The following is a 13,176-nucleotide window of genomic DNA, read 5'->3' as shown; positions in this document are numbered from 1 at the left end:
TGTCTCCCTGGTGTACTGATCCTTTCACCATTCTGTAAGGCCTCTCTTTGGCTCTTGTTCATTTTCTTTACTCTGACATCTACTGTACTGGATACTGAAGCTACAGGCATGCTTAGAAAGTGTCCTGGGTATACCTCACCTTGTATTCACTCCTAGCAGTTGTGTTGCTGTTCACCCCTCCACCCACAAATTCTCCCCTCCAGCATATCTAATTCACCATGTCAAAAGATTTGGAAGTTTTTCCGCACCTGCAGAAATAAGATCGTGTCAATTCTCTCTCCCACGGGTGGATTCACTAAGGGTATTTTATTTTTAACGCATTCCACTGAAACAGTGAACCAGCAGATAATCATACTAGTGGCTTGTGGGGAGGGAGGATTATGGTAATTACACTGTTAGAAACCAGCTTCCGTTGGGTTGTAATACTTAAGGTTCTCTAGGTTTGTGTGCTGTGCCTTTTGTACATTAACTATTCCATGTTGTCTCAGGGCACGCTTATGAGTAAAGATCCGCCCACTGCTGATCACTCCACGATGGACTGATTACGACCAGGCCTCAGATGAACTCCTCTGGGGAGCCCTTGCTTTCCCTGTGTGGCCCGCTGTCAGGGCAATCCTGCTACTCACAACCTTGGGACTTTCCCTGTGTGGCACTGGAAGTGAAAGGAAACACAGATAGGGCATTTGACCCACAAATGCCACTTGCTCAGTCCCCAAACCTCGGAGGGGGCCTGGCGTGCTCTCTTTCTCCCACACTCCATATCCAACTGGTCAGGAGATTCTCTCGGCCCCTCTCTCAAAGTATGTCCAGAAGCCAGCCACTTCTCACCACCTTCATTACCACCACCCTGGCCAAGATACCAACAGCTACCTCCTGGACTGTACTGCTGTCCAGCTGGCCCCTCTGCTTTCATCCTGGCTCCCTTACCTGTCTCTTTTCAACCCAGGAGCAGAGCGCAAGTCAAATCATTTCACTCCTCTGCTCAACACCACATAACAGTGGTTTGAAGCCCACCAACATGTTCAAAAGCCAGGAGTTCATAATGACACTCATCAACAATAACAACAACAAAGAGGAACCTTACTGGTGACCTTTGGAGAATGCCGGGCAACCAACTCGTTTTCAGGAAAATCCAGCAATGAAAGGGAAAAATTCACATTTTAAAGGGAGCAGTAAGGGCATGTGGTCTACGTACGGTGTATAGGAAGAGTCAGAGTCATTTGCAAGAACCCACTTTCCTTCCGTAATAACGTTGCCGAGGGGAAAGCATACAAGGGAGCTATATGACAGCTACCGCAGTCCCCCGGCTGACCAACTACGTCGGGTGCCTGAACAGGGCTAGAGACCTCCCTCATCAAGGTGATTCAGACACAAGCAATCTCAGACATCGACTTGTCAAGTATTTGATAGAATAATCCAGTGAATCTCTGTCACTTACTGCGTATGTGATTTTCGGCGAGTATTTTACCTCTCTGAGTCTCAATTCCATCGTGCGGTAGTGCTGTTTGCCATGTGTTTCCATTTGTCCCTGTTCCGGCGACCTGGAAGAGCTGTACTTCTTGACCTCCTTTGTTTGGGCAGGGCTGTGTATGTGACTGGTTCTGGCAAATGGGTTGTGAGTGACATGTGCTATTTCTGGGCCAGAACATATGCTTGTTGGATTGAGACCTTGCAGGGTCCTCTTCCCCTCAGGCACAGAGACTGACAACTTTCTAGATGATGGCTGCTCTGTCAGTTTGGGTCTCCAAGTCATTCCAGTAAGAATGGCTCAGACCCCCAAAGTCCACCATCCTGTGAGGGGCATGCACCTGCCATGGACATGTAGTCAACGTGAGGAATAAGCCCCTGAGATACGGGGACTGTCTATTACCACAGCATAATCTAGCCTATCTTGATTCTTGTATCTTATCTGTAAATTAAAATAACATCCTCTCAGGATTTTTCTGAGGATTAAATGAGAAAAGTGGTATGACAAGGTTGCCACAGTGCTTGACATATAACAGGAACTCAAAAATGGCAGCTATAATGATTAAATAATAATAACAAACTAGTTTTGAAAAGTGTGGAAAATTGGTATAAAATGAGAGCTATTTCATCCACTCATCCTTACGGGTAAGTTGTATCATCTTTTCAAGAGTGGGGCATTTTATTTTATTTTTAAGACTTCCTAATGACTAGCACTTATGCACTTATTTCTTGCCGTCATGATATCAGAAACATAAATTGAGGTTATATGTAAAGAATGAAAAAGTGGAAAGATTAGGCAAAAGAGAGAATGACTAATGACATAAGATAAAATGAGTTAGCAATAAGTAGTTTTAATGAGAAGAACAGATTTTAATTATTAGTAAGCATACATTCTTCTTAGTAAACAAAGGTACAAGGTATTAATGCGGCAGAAGAGACTTTGAACAGGCTTTCCCAAAAGGTTTTCTGAGGAACACTAGTACTTCCAGTGGTCTGTGGAAAAATGTTCCTTTCCCATATAGCTTGAGGAAACTACCTGCTACAGACTGAATGTTTATGTACCAACCTAGTCTCCAAGGTGACAGTATTTGCAGGTAGAGTCTTTGGTAGGTGATTAGGTCATGAGGGAGATGCCGTCATGAATGGGATTAGTGCCTTTATAAAAGAGGACCCAGAGAGCTCCCTTGCCCTTTCTGCCATGTGAGGATACAGCGTGAAGACAGCCCTTTATGAACCAGGAAGCAGGCTCTCACCAGACACTGAACCTACTGGTGCCTTGATTTTGGATTTCACAGACTCCAGAACCGTGAAGAATAAATTTTTGTAATTTGTAGTCCACCCGGTCCATGGTGTTCTACTACAGCAGCCTGAACAAGCTAAGACACTACCCTATTCTTTGAGATTCAAGTGGCATATTATCTTAAAAATATGACAATATAGAAATCCTTTTTACCTTCATTTTTGTATGTCCCATATTTCTTCGATGGATAAAAACATTTTTGTTGTTGCTGTCTCTCAGACATAGTGTCTTGTAGAGCAAACCTGAAAGTGCTGAAATGAGAGGAAAGAAATGGCTATTATATAAGAAAAAATATATATATCACCCCTTTAACCATCTCTCAAGCAATATTTAAATCCCTCACAAATGTAAACACCATCTTTTACTTGCTGCATTTTACTCATTAAGTACCATCTACGTGATTTTTATGAAATGTATCATCTATAATTTTACTTAATATGGTTTTCTTAAATAAATTCACTGTTTTTTTTCCCACACGAAGGAAAGGGGAGAGCTTTCAAGGAATGTAACAAGGAATGGTTAGAAAGTCAGGAGGAAAATCAGAAGCCAATAGTGTCTGGCTGGACTAATTTAAGCCGTTTAGAGAGTCCAAGCAGAAAAAGATTATGGCATCCCACCCCCCACACACTGAAAAGCTACTGATCGGCAAAGCAAATACAGAAAACAAATTCTGAACCTTAAGGTGCTGGCTACTTTCACACTTTTAATGAAAAAATATCAAATTAGAAAAAGTCTCTCTCCTTGCCTCTCTCTACAGAACAAATTAAGAGACAGAAATTCAGATCAGATTTGAAATCATTGATACGAACTGGCATCTAGGAGTTCTCTGGTGTTCCTAATAACATTATATAAGAAACATATGAAACATTATATTATCCTTTATATAGGATAATATAAAGCATGTGTAATATGCATAATCATATGCATAATGTGCACAGTCATATGCATAATAGGGGTACCAGAAAAAGAGGAGAGAGAAAAGGGGATAGAAAATGTATTTGAAGAAATTATGGCTGAAAACTTCCCAACCCTAAAGAAGAAAACTGATATCCAGGTACAGGAAGCACAGAGGGACCCACACAAGAAGAACCCAAATAGAGTGACACCAAGACGTAGCATAATTAAAATGGCCAAAGTGAAAGATATAGAGAACTACAAAGTCAACTGGGAAACAAGGTTTAAAATGGCAGTAAGTACATACTTATCAATAATTACTTTAAATATCAGTGGACTAAATGCTCCCATCAAAAGACAGAGTGGCTGAATGGATTAAAAAAAAAAAAACAAACCAAGAACCTACAATATGCTGCCTATAAGAGACTCACTTCAGGGCACAAGACACAGACAGATTGAAAGTGAGCAGATGGAAGGCTCTTTCATGCAACTGGAAACAACAAGAAAGCGGGGTTAGCAATACACATATCTGACAAAATAGACTTAAAACAAAGTCCATAAAGACAAAGAAGGACATTATATAATGATAAAGGGATCAATAAAGAAGAGGATATTACACTAGTTGGCATATATACAGCCAATATAGGAGCGCCTAAATATATAAAACAAATAGTTACAAACATAAAGGGAGAAATTAACAGGAATACTATGATACTAGGAGACTTTAGCACCTCACCCACATCAATGGACACATCTTCCAGACAGAAAATCAACACAGCAACAGAGGCCCTAAATGACACAGTAGACCACTTGGACTTACTTTATATCTACAGGACACTACCTCACCCGCATAAACAGAATACACATTCTTTTCAAGCGTTCAAGGAATGATCTCTAGGAGAGGCCACATACTAGGTCAAAAAACAAACCTCAACACATTTAAGAGGATAGAAATGACTTCAAGCATCATTTATCACCAAAATGATATGAAACTAGAAATCAACCACAGAAAGAAAACTGGGAAAAGAACGAATACATGGAGACTGAACAACATGCTACCAGAAAACCAGTGGGTCAATGATGAAATCAAAGAAGAAATCAGGAAATACCTCAAGACAAGTGACAGTGAAAACACAACCTTCCAAAATCTGTGATGCAGCAAAAGCAGTTCTCAGAGGGAAGTACATAGTGATTCAGGCCTTCCTCAAGGAACAAGAAAAATCTCAAATAAACAGAAAGAGAAAAAGAATTAGAAAAAGAAGAATCAAAAAATTCCCAAAGTCAGTTCTTTGGGAAAGATCAGAGGGAAAGAAATAAAATAGAGATAAAAATACAAAAGATCAATAAAACCAAGGGCTAGATTTTTGAAAAGACAAACAAAATCGACAAACTTCTAGCCAGACTCACCAAGAGAAAAAAGAGATCATACACCGTGATCCAGTTGGATTCATTCCAGTTGCTCTGATAGCCTTATGGAAGTTCCCTTGTATGTTATTTGTTGCTTTTCCCTTGCTGCTTTTAATATTCTCTCTTTATCTTTAATTTTTGCCATTTTAACTACAGTGTGTCTTGGTGTGGTCTCCTTTGGCTTGACCCTGTTTGGGACTCTCTGTGCTTACTAAACCTGGATATCTCTTTCCTTTCCCAGGTTAGGGATGTTTTCAGCTATCATGTCTTCAAATATGTTCTCTGCTCCTTTCTCTTTCTCTTTCTCTTCTCCTTCTCAGACCCCTATAATGCAAATGTTAGTACACTTGCTATTGTCCCAGAGGTCTCTTAAACTGTCCTATTTCTTTGTCTCTTTTATTCTTTTTTCTATTCTGCTTCAGTTATTTCTACTACTCAGTCTTCCAGCTTGCTCGTCCATTCCTCTGCATCATTTCATTTACTGTTGATTCCGTGTAGTGTATTTTTCATTTCCATTATTGTATTCTTCTCTGTGTGGTTCTTCTTCTTATTTTCTAAATCTTTGTTAAAAACTTCTCACTCTGTTCATCCAATCATCTCCTGAGTTCTTTGAACATCTTCATGATCATTACCCTGAACTCTTTATCAGGTAGATCGCCTATCTCCACTTCACTTTGTTCTTCTGGGGTTTTATCATGTTCCTTTGTTTGGAATAGATTCCTCTGTTGCCTCATTTTGTCCAATTTGCTATTTTATTTCTCTGTGTCTGTTAGGTTGGCTCCATTTCCCAACCGTAGAGAAGTGGCTTTTTGTAGGAGACGTGCTGTGTGTCCCAGCCAAGCTCTCCTCTCTGGTCAACAGAGCTATATGCTCTAAGGGTGCCCCCTGTTAGGGCTGCATGTGTCCTTCTGTCGTGACCAGCACACTACTGTGGATGTTGTGGTAGGTGTGGCTGGCCCCTGGTCCAGCGGGTTGCCAGGCCCTGCCTTGTACAGAGGCTGGTGGCCACTGGCGAGTGAGGCTGGGTCATGAGGCTGCTGGCTGCAGTGCCCCAGGAAGTCCCGGGATTAGCGCTGGCCCACTGGTGGGTGGTGCTAGGCTCTGCAGTGGGTGGTGGTGGGGCTAGAGGTCCTGTATCTAGTGTCAGCCTGCTGGTGGGCAGGGCCAGTTCCACATGGCTGGCTGCCGGGTTTGGGGGTGTCCAAAAGCTGGTGTTGGCCCACTGTTGAGTGGGGCTGGATCCCAGGGCAGCTGGCTGAGGGGTCCAAGGTGTCTTGGAACTGGTGTTGGCCTGCTGGTGGGTGGGGCTGTGGCCCAGCGAGTCCTGGAGCTAGTGCTGGCTCGCTGGTGGGCAGAGCCAGGTTCCTGGGTCTCTGGCTGCAGGGCCTTGGAGTCCTTAAGCTAGTGTCGATTTGCTGGTGTGTGGGTCCAGTTCCTGACATGGCTGGGTATGGGGTCTGGGGTGTCCCAAAGCTGGCGTCATCCCACTGGTGAGTGGGGCCAGATCCAGGAGCAGCTGGTTGAGGGGCCCAATGTGTCCCAGAGCTGGTGCCAGCCTGTTGGTGTATGGGCTGGGTCCTGGTATGCCAGGCGGCAGGGCTGTGGTGGTTCTTGGGCTAGTGTTCCCAGAGGAATATTCCTTTTTGCATATTTACAAATATGTACATTAACAGAAGATGTTCTTTAATTTTATTACATTTTCATGAGACTGAATTTCTTCTAAAAGCTTGAAGCTTTTAAAGATATTCCATATTGAATTTTAATGGTGCTCTTTAAAGAAAATTGTTGCTGATCATAAATGTTGACAATTTTCTTGCTTCTCATCTGTCATGTCTTTATGAACTCTGTGTTGTATGTGTACAGAACGGTAATACTTGATGAAATTGTAACTGTAAAGAATCCATTGTGTCAAACTATCCTGACACAATAATATCAAAGTACGATAGTAAAGAAAAAGCTTTGCCAAAAATTTGAGAAAGAAAAAGAGATTTAAGTACGCTACCATGGATGCCTTTGTGGTCCTTCCTAAACTTACTGCAGGGGTGAGAGCTCTAGTGCTTTGTAACTACTCATTCACTGATTCAATGTAGGTATTTCCTGAATAGAAGTATTTGTTACCTGGAAAGGCATAGTAGTTGAAAACCATTTGAGCTTGAGTACTGTGGGTATTATGCTCATATTGATAATTGTGCTTTCAAATGGTGCCTGAAGGTGAATATTTTTCTTTACCTGTGCAATATACATTCCTCATCTTCCTAAGTGGTCTCAAACTTTCATTAGTGCATTTCCTCCCTCATACAGTCACATGTTTGGGGGGAATTTGCCTGCTAGTTCCAAGGGTGAGACCAGAGTTACTCTAGATCTCACGCAATAATCCTATGTCCCTAGTCACAGTCATTGGTTCAAGATTGGGCCTGAGTCTTTATATCTTTGAGCCACTGGATCAACTAACCTAAAGTCTCCTCTACCTCTGGGCTCTCAGTTATATAAGCAAGTATCTTTCCTTATCGTATACACAAAAGTGGATTTTACTTTCTGTTACTTGTAGCTTTGTTACTTACTGCTATATATGTTTTTGAAGATATGTTATCGGGTGAATGTAAGTTCAGAATTTGTAATCTTCTCAATACATTTTCTTTTATGGTTTGATAGTAGCCTTCTTGGTTGCAATTGCTTGATGTCTATTTTGCCTGATAGTGATACAAATTAACCACGTTTCTTTCAGTTTTACTGATCATTGGTATTTTTTACCATCACTTTATTTTCATCCTTTCTGACAGTCTACTCTACCTGCTTCATGACCTACTGAAACACGTTCATAATGCCTGTATTAGACTGTTCAGACTGCCACAACAAAAATACCACAGACTAAGTGGCTTAACAACAGAAATTTGTTTCTCACAGTGCTGGAGGCTGGAAGTACAAGATCAAGGTGTGAGCAGGGGTGATTTCTTCTAAGGCCACTCTCCTTGGCTTGAAGATGGCCATCTTCTTGCTGCTTTTTCACATGGTTGTCCCTCTTTGTATACACACTTCTGCTGTCTCTCTGTGTGTCCTAAACTCCTCTTCTTATAAGCACACCAGTCAGATGGGATTAACGTATCCCCTAACAGCCTTAAATTCACTTAATCACCTTTTAAAGGCCCTATCTCCAAATCCAGTCACATTCTGAGGCACTGGTAGTTAGGGTTTCAGGATATGAATTTTGGGAGAACACAGTTCAGTCAATAACAGAACCTAATGTTAAGATGACGTTACCATAGAAAACAAGAGAGCAGAGGCAGGAGCAATGATGCGGAGCAGGCAGGAGGATGGTATGTTAGGCTTTCATTTTCCTATAGCTTCTCCAGTTCCTAAAATTCTCGAATGGCCAATGAATCCCAGGCATTTGACTGAGAAATTTCCATTGCTACTACCTCAGCCTGGACCTAAAGGATGGGAACTAGTATTCCACACTAGTTAACAGCTCACAGCTTAAAATCTAACCCTTTCCTATTATCAATAGATCTGCTATTTTCTTCCAAGACACTTGACCCTTCTTAACCTCAGCTTCTTAATTAGATACAGAGACAAAATAATTAGTCATACAACTCCAACTGTGAGAATTAAATGAAATTGAGATCTACTTCTGCACATAATCAGGGCTGATTGCTGGGTGGAAGGTTTGGAAAGCTGTTTCCTCAGTCATTTATGCACAGAATGTTCAGGCTCATTCTATTCTAACAGCTCTATGTTCTAGGTCATGCCACAGCATTGTCTATGAGACATGCAGAAGGGGAAGAGTTGCGTCTGTGCACTGGGGTTAGACCTTTTGGGGGCCCGATTATCTCACCAAATACCTCCCTTACTATTTAGCAACCAGAGCCACTTGCAGTTCTCTATTTCGACTCCTAATCTTCAGGAAGACAGAGACATTGTCTGAATTTTTTCATGGCCCTATCTTCCCTTCTTAGCACTAAGCTTGACATGCACTAGGTGCATGAATGAATGAGTAAGTGGATGAATGATAGTTATATGCCACACATATATCTTTCTTCTCTGACAGTTCGTAGCCCCTGGCAGGCCAGAGCCTTAGCCTTATAGCTAAGTCCAGTGGTTAAGCCTCGGTGCTCTCACTGCAAGGGGCCCAGGTTCGATCCCCGGTTGGGGAACTAAGATCGGGCAAGCCACGCAGCACAGCCAAAAAAAAAAAAAAAAAAGATGGATGCATTATGTTGAACATAAATTATAGCTCAGTGAAGTTGGCTTTTAATATGTCTTTGTATCCCTTCCAGAATCTGGAGCTGTGTCATGCTCATATGTGGAATCAACCTGTATTTTCAGATTGAACTGTACAATTGGGTTTTTCATGTGTTTGCTTGCATGCTTGATTTTTGTTTTGTTTTGGGTTTTTTTTTTTGCCACAGCCAAGAATGTTCTCAGATCTCCTGACTTATACATCCAACCACATGCTCCCCACCCAGATTATTCGTAGGCTCCACAAACGACATGGTCAAAACAGAACTGTCAGTTTCCTGGCATTGCACCGAAGCTGGTCCTCCATTCATTTCCCCGTCGAAGAAAACCGCCCTAACCCAGCTGCAAAAACCCACATTCCAAGAGACACACTTAATTCCTCTATCCCTTACCACAAACGTGGACTTCATCAACAAGTTCAGTACTTCCAAGATACATCTCATCTCAAACCCCATCTCACCCCTTCCATTGCTACGACTGTAGTCTACGAGACTGTAACCTCTCACTGTCATGTGTGTAGTAGCCTCCTAATCTTGTCTCTTGATCTTACAGTTGCTCTATTTCAGTCTGTCCTCCAAGGAACATTTAGAATGAGCTTTAATAAAGCAGATTTTGATAATAATTTCCCTTCATTTCAGAAAGCACCCAATGGCTCCATCATAATAAGAACAAAACCCAGAGTCCTTACCATGGCCCACAGGACCTTCTGTTATTGGGCCCCTCCTACCATTCTCACCTCATTTTCTAACACTGTCCTCCCACTACACACTGGCATACAAGCTGTTCCCTAAAACTGCCAAGCTTGCCCATATCTTAGGGCCTTTCGTCTTGCTCTTCCCTCTGCCTCGAGGGCTCAGCTCCTATATCTTCCCACTGCTGACTGTGTACTTCTTGTTATTTGAATATTAAATCTAAGTTACGTCTTCAGAAAATCCTTCCTTGCTTTCCCCACCCTAGTCATTCTCTGTCATATTTTCCCAAATTATTTTCTTAATGGCTCTCAAATCTTGAGTGTATCAACCCCTGTAGAATGTGAGCTCCATGAGAACCATGACCCTGTCTGTCAGGTTCTCTGATTTATCTCCAGTGCCTATCACAGTGCCTCACATATCACTGGTAACCAATAAATATTTGTTGAATGAATGAGTGAGTGAGTGAATGACGTAGATTTAGCATGCTAAGTTGTGAGGACTCAGGCATAGTCTGAGACATGGGATTTGGGAGGATGGGAGAGTGAGCTCAGGTGTCTCTGAAGCAGCAGTTTTGTTTGAACCCATGAAAACTGTATGGAAAACTGGGTAGAAAGGACATGATAATTGAGGTGGTGCTTCTAGCTGCCTTGGGTGTGAAAGTGTACCATATGTTCTATACCTATTCTCCTTCTTTCTTAATAAAAGAATCCCAAATTTATTTGGGACAGTAATGTTTCCAGTAAAAGACCACATTTATAGCCTCCTTTGCAGCCAAGAATGGTCACATGACCGACTTCCACCTAATGAGGTGATGGCAGAAGTGTTGTATAGTAGTTCCAGGAAGGTGGCTAAAAGGGAGATGAATTTCTCAGACCATGGTGTTTCTCATACCATCTGTTGTGGACCGAACTGTGTCCTACCCAAATTCATACGTTGAAACTTTAACCCCCAGTACCTCAGAATGTGACTGTGTTTGAAGATAGGGCCTTTAAAGAGGTGATTAAATTAAAATGAGGCCGTTAGGGTAGACACTAATCCAATATGATTGGTTTCCTTATAAGAGGAGTTTAGGACACGTAAAGAGATACCAGGGTGTGTATGCACAGAGGGACAACCATGTGAAGAAGGAGTAAGAAGGAGGCCATTTGCAAGCCAAGGAGAGAGGCCTCAGAAGAAACCAAACCTGTGGACACCTGGATCTTGGACTTCCAACCTTTAAAACTGTGAGAAATAAATTTCTGTTGTTTAAGCTACTCAGCCTGTGGTGTCTTGTTATGGCAGCCATAGCAAACTAATACACCATCAGATAAGGGTTTCAATTTTGACAGCTCATTAGAATCAACTGGGGTGAACCTTAAAGATACTGATGACTGGGCTTATCCCTAGAGGCTCTGATTCAGTTGGTTGAATCTGAGCATTCGAGGGGATCCTAATGGATATCCAGAGTTGAAAACCACACGTCTAGGAGAATAGTTTTTGCACTCCATTGAGCAGGCTGAGAGTGATGAATCTAGCATCATTTAGAAGGCATCCCCCCGTATCTCCCTCCTTCCACTGTGTTTCCTCTACCCCATATCCCCCTTCTTCTTCTGCCCTATCTAGATCTCCACAGATGGACCCAGAGATGCCCCCACCTCTTAATCCTGTTCCATATCCAAGTTCAGTCCTAATTTGAGGAACATTTAATAGCTTCAGCCCCACTTCTGCCCTCCCTGTCAAGAAAAGTGAGTCTCGAGGGGCCTCACATTCTCTTACTCTGCCTGTTAGCCAGAGCCAGGGCAGCTCTCTAGAGGTAACTTCTTGCCTCTTAATCCAATTATAAAATGGATGAAAGACATGAACAGAGGGCAAACAGGCTTAGGAAAAGCTATTCAACATCTTTAGCCATCATGCAAATGCAAATTAAAAGCACAATGAAATGTTAAACCCACCTATCAGAATGGCTGAAAAAAACAGTGACAAAACCAAATGCAGGCAACACTGGATAAACTGAGTCACTCACACATTGCCAAAGGCAATGCAAAATGGTACAGGCCGTCTGGAAAACAATATGGCAGGTTTTTCAAAAGGAAACATGCGATTACCAAATGATACAGCAGTTGCACTCTGGGCAATTTACCCAGAGAAATGAAAATTCATGTTTACACAAAAACCTTTACATGAAGTTCATCACAGTTTTACTCACAATAGTTAAAAAGTGGAAATAGCCCAGATGTCTTTCAGCGGGGGAATGGGTAAGCAAACTGTGGTACATTCACACCGTGGAATCCTATTCAGCAATAAAAAGGAACAGACGATAGACACACTTTACAACTTGGATGGATCTCAGGAGAATTATGCTGAGTGAAAGGAATCCATTCCTAAAGGTAGTGTACTATATGATTCCATTTCTATGACATTTAGGAAATTATAATAGTGTTTGACAGAGTTCAGGGATGTGGGATCAGGAAGAAGGTGGGTGTGGCTATAAAGGCTAACATGAGGGAAACGTGTGGTGATGAAACAGTTTTTGATCTTGTTTGTGGTGATAGTTAGAACACCTACACTGTTGGTAAAAGTGCATGGAATTATATATATATTATGTACAAGTGTTCTAACACACAAATGAGTGCATGTAAAATGGCGAAATTGTGGTAAGCTCAGTGGATTGTACCAATGTCCATTTCTTAGTTTCGATACTGTACTAAAGTAATACAAGGTGTTATCATTAGGAGAAGGTGAGTGATGGGTATACATGACCTCTGTACACATTTTTTTGCAACTTCTGGTAAATCGATAATTATTTCAAAATAAAAAAGTTAAAAAAACAACACAGGAGTTGTGGGGAAAATCGTCTTAGGTACAGAACCTAAGAACCTAATAAAAATGTTAACACAGTTTTAGACCTGTTAAATGATTAAGAAATCCATAATTATTGGAGTAAATATGGTACTTTACTTGCTAAATACCTTATGTTTGCTTATAGAAGTGAACATCAGAACGGTCACAACTTGTGAGTACTGAAGTGGTGGAGAGAAGGTTATCAGGAGGCAAAGCTTGGATTTTAGGGTTGTCCAGGAATGGAGTCCTTACTCTATAATTTTCAAGCACTGTGTAGGTCGGATATAAATGCTAGAGACTGCCAGGGATGATGTGGGAGAGGGGACTTTTTGGTCCTGGCCCCACTAACTCATGGTTGGG

This window comes from Lagenorhynchus albirostris, chromosome X, assembly GCF_949774975.1.
Source record: "Lagenorhynchus albirostris chromosome X, mLagAlb1.1, whole genome shotgun sequence".
NCBI lineage: Eukaryota > Metazoa > Chordata > Mammalia > Artiodactyla > Delphinidae > Lagenorhynchus > Lagenorhynchus albirostris.
The sequence above is the reverse complement of the archived record's forward strand: the minus strand, read 5'-3'. Positions refer to the sequence as shown.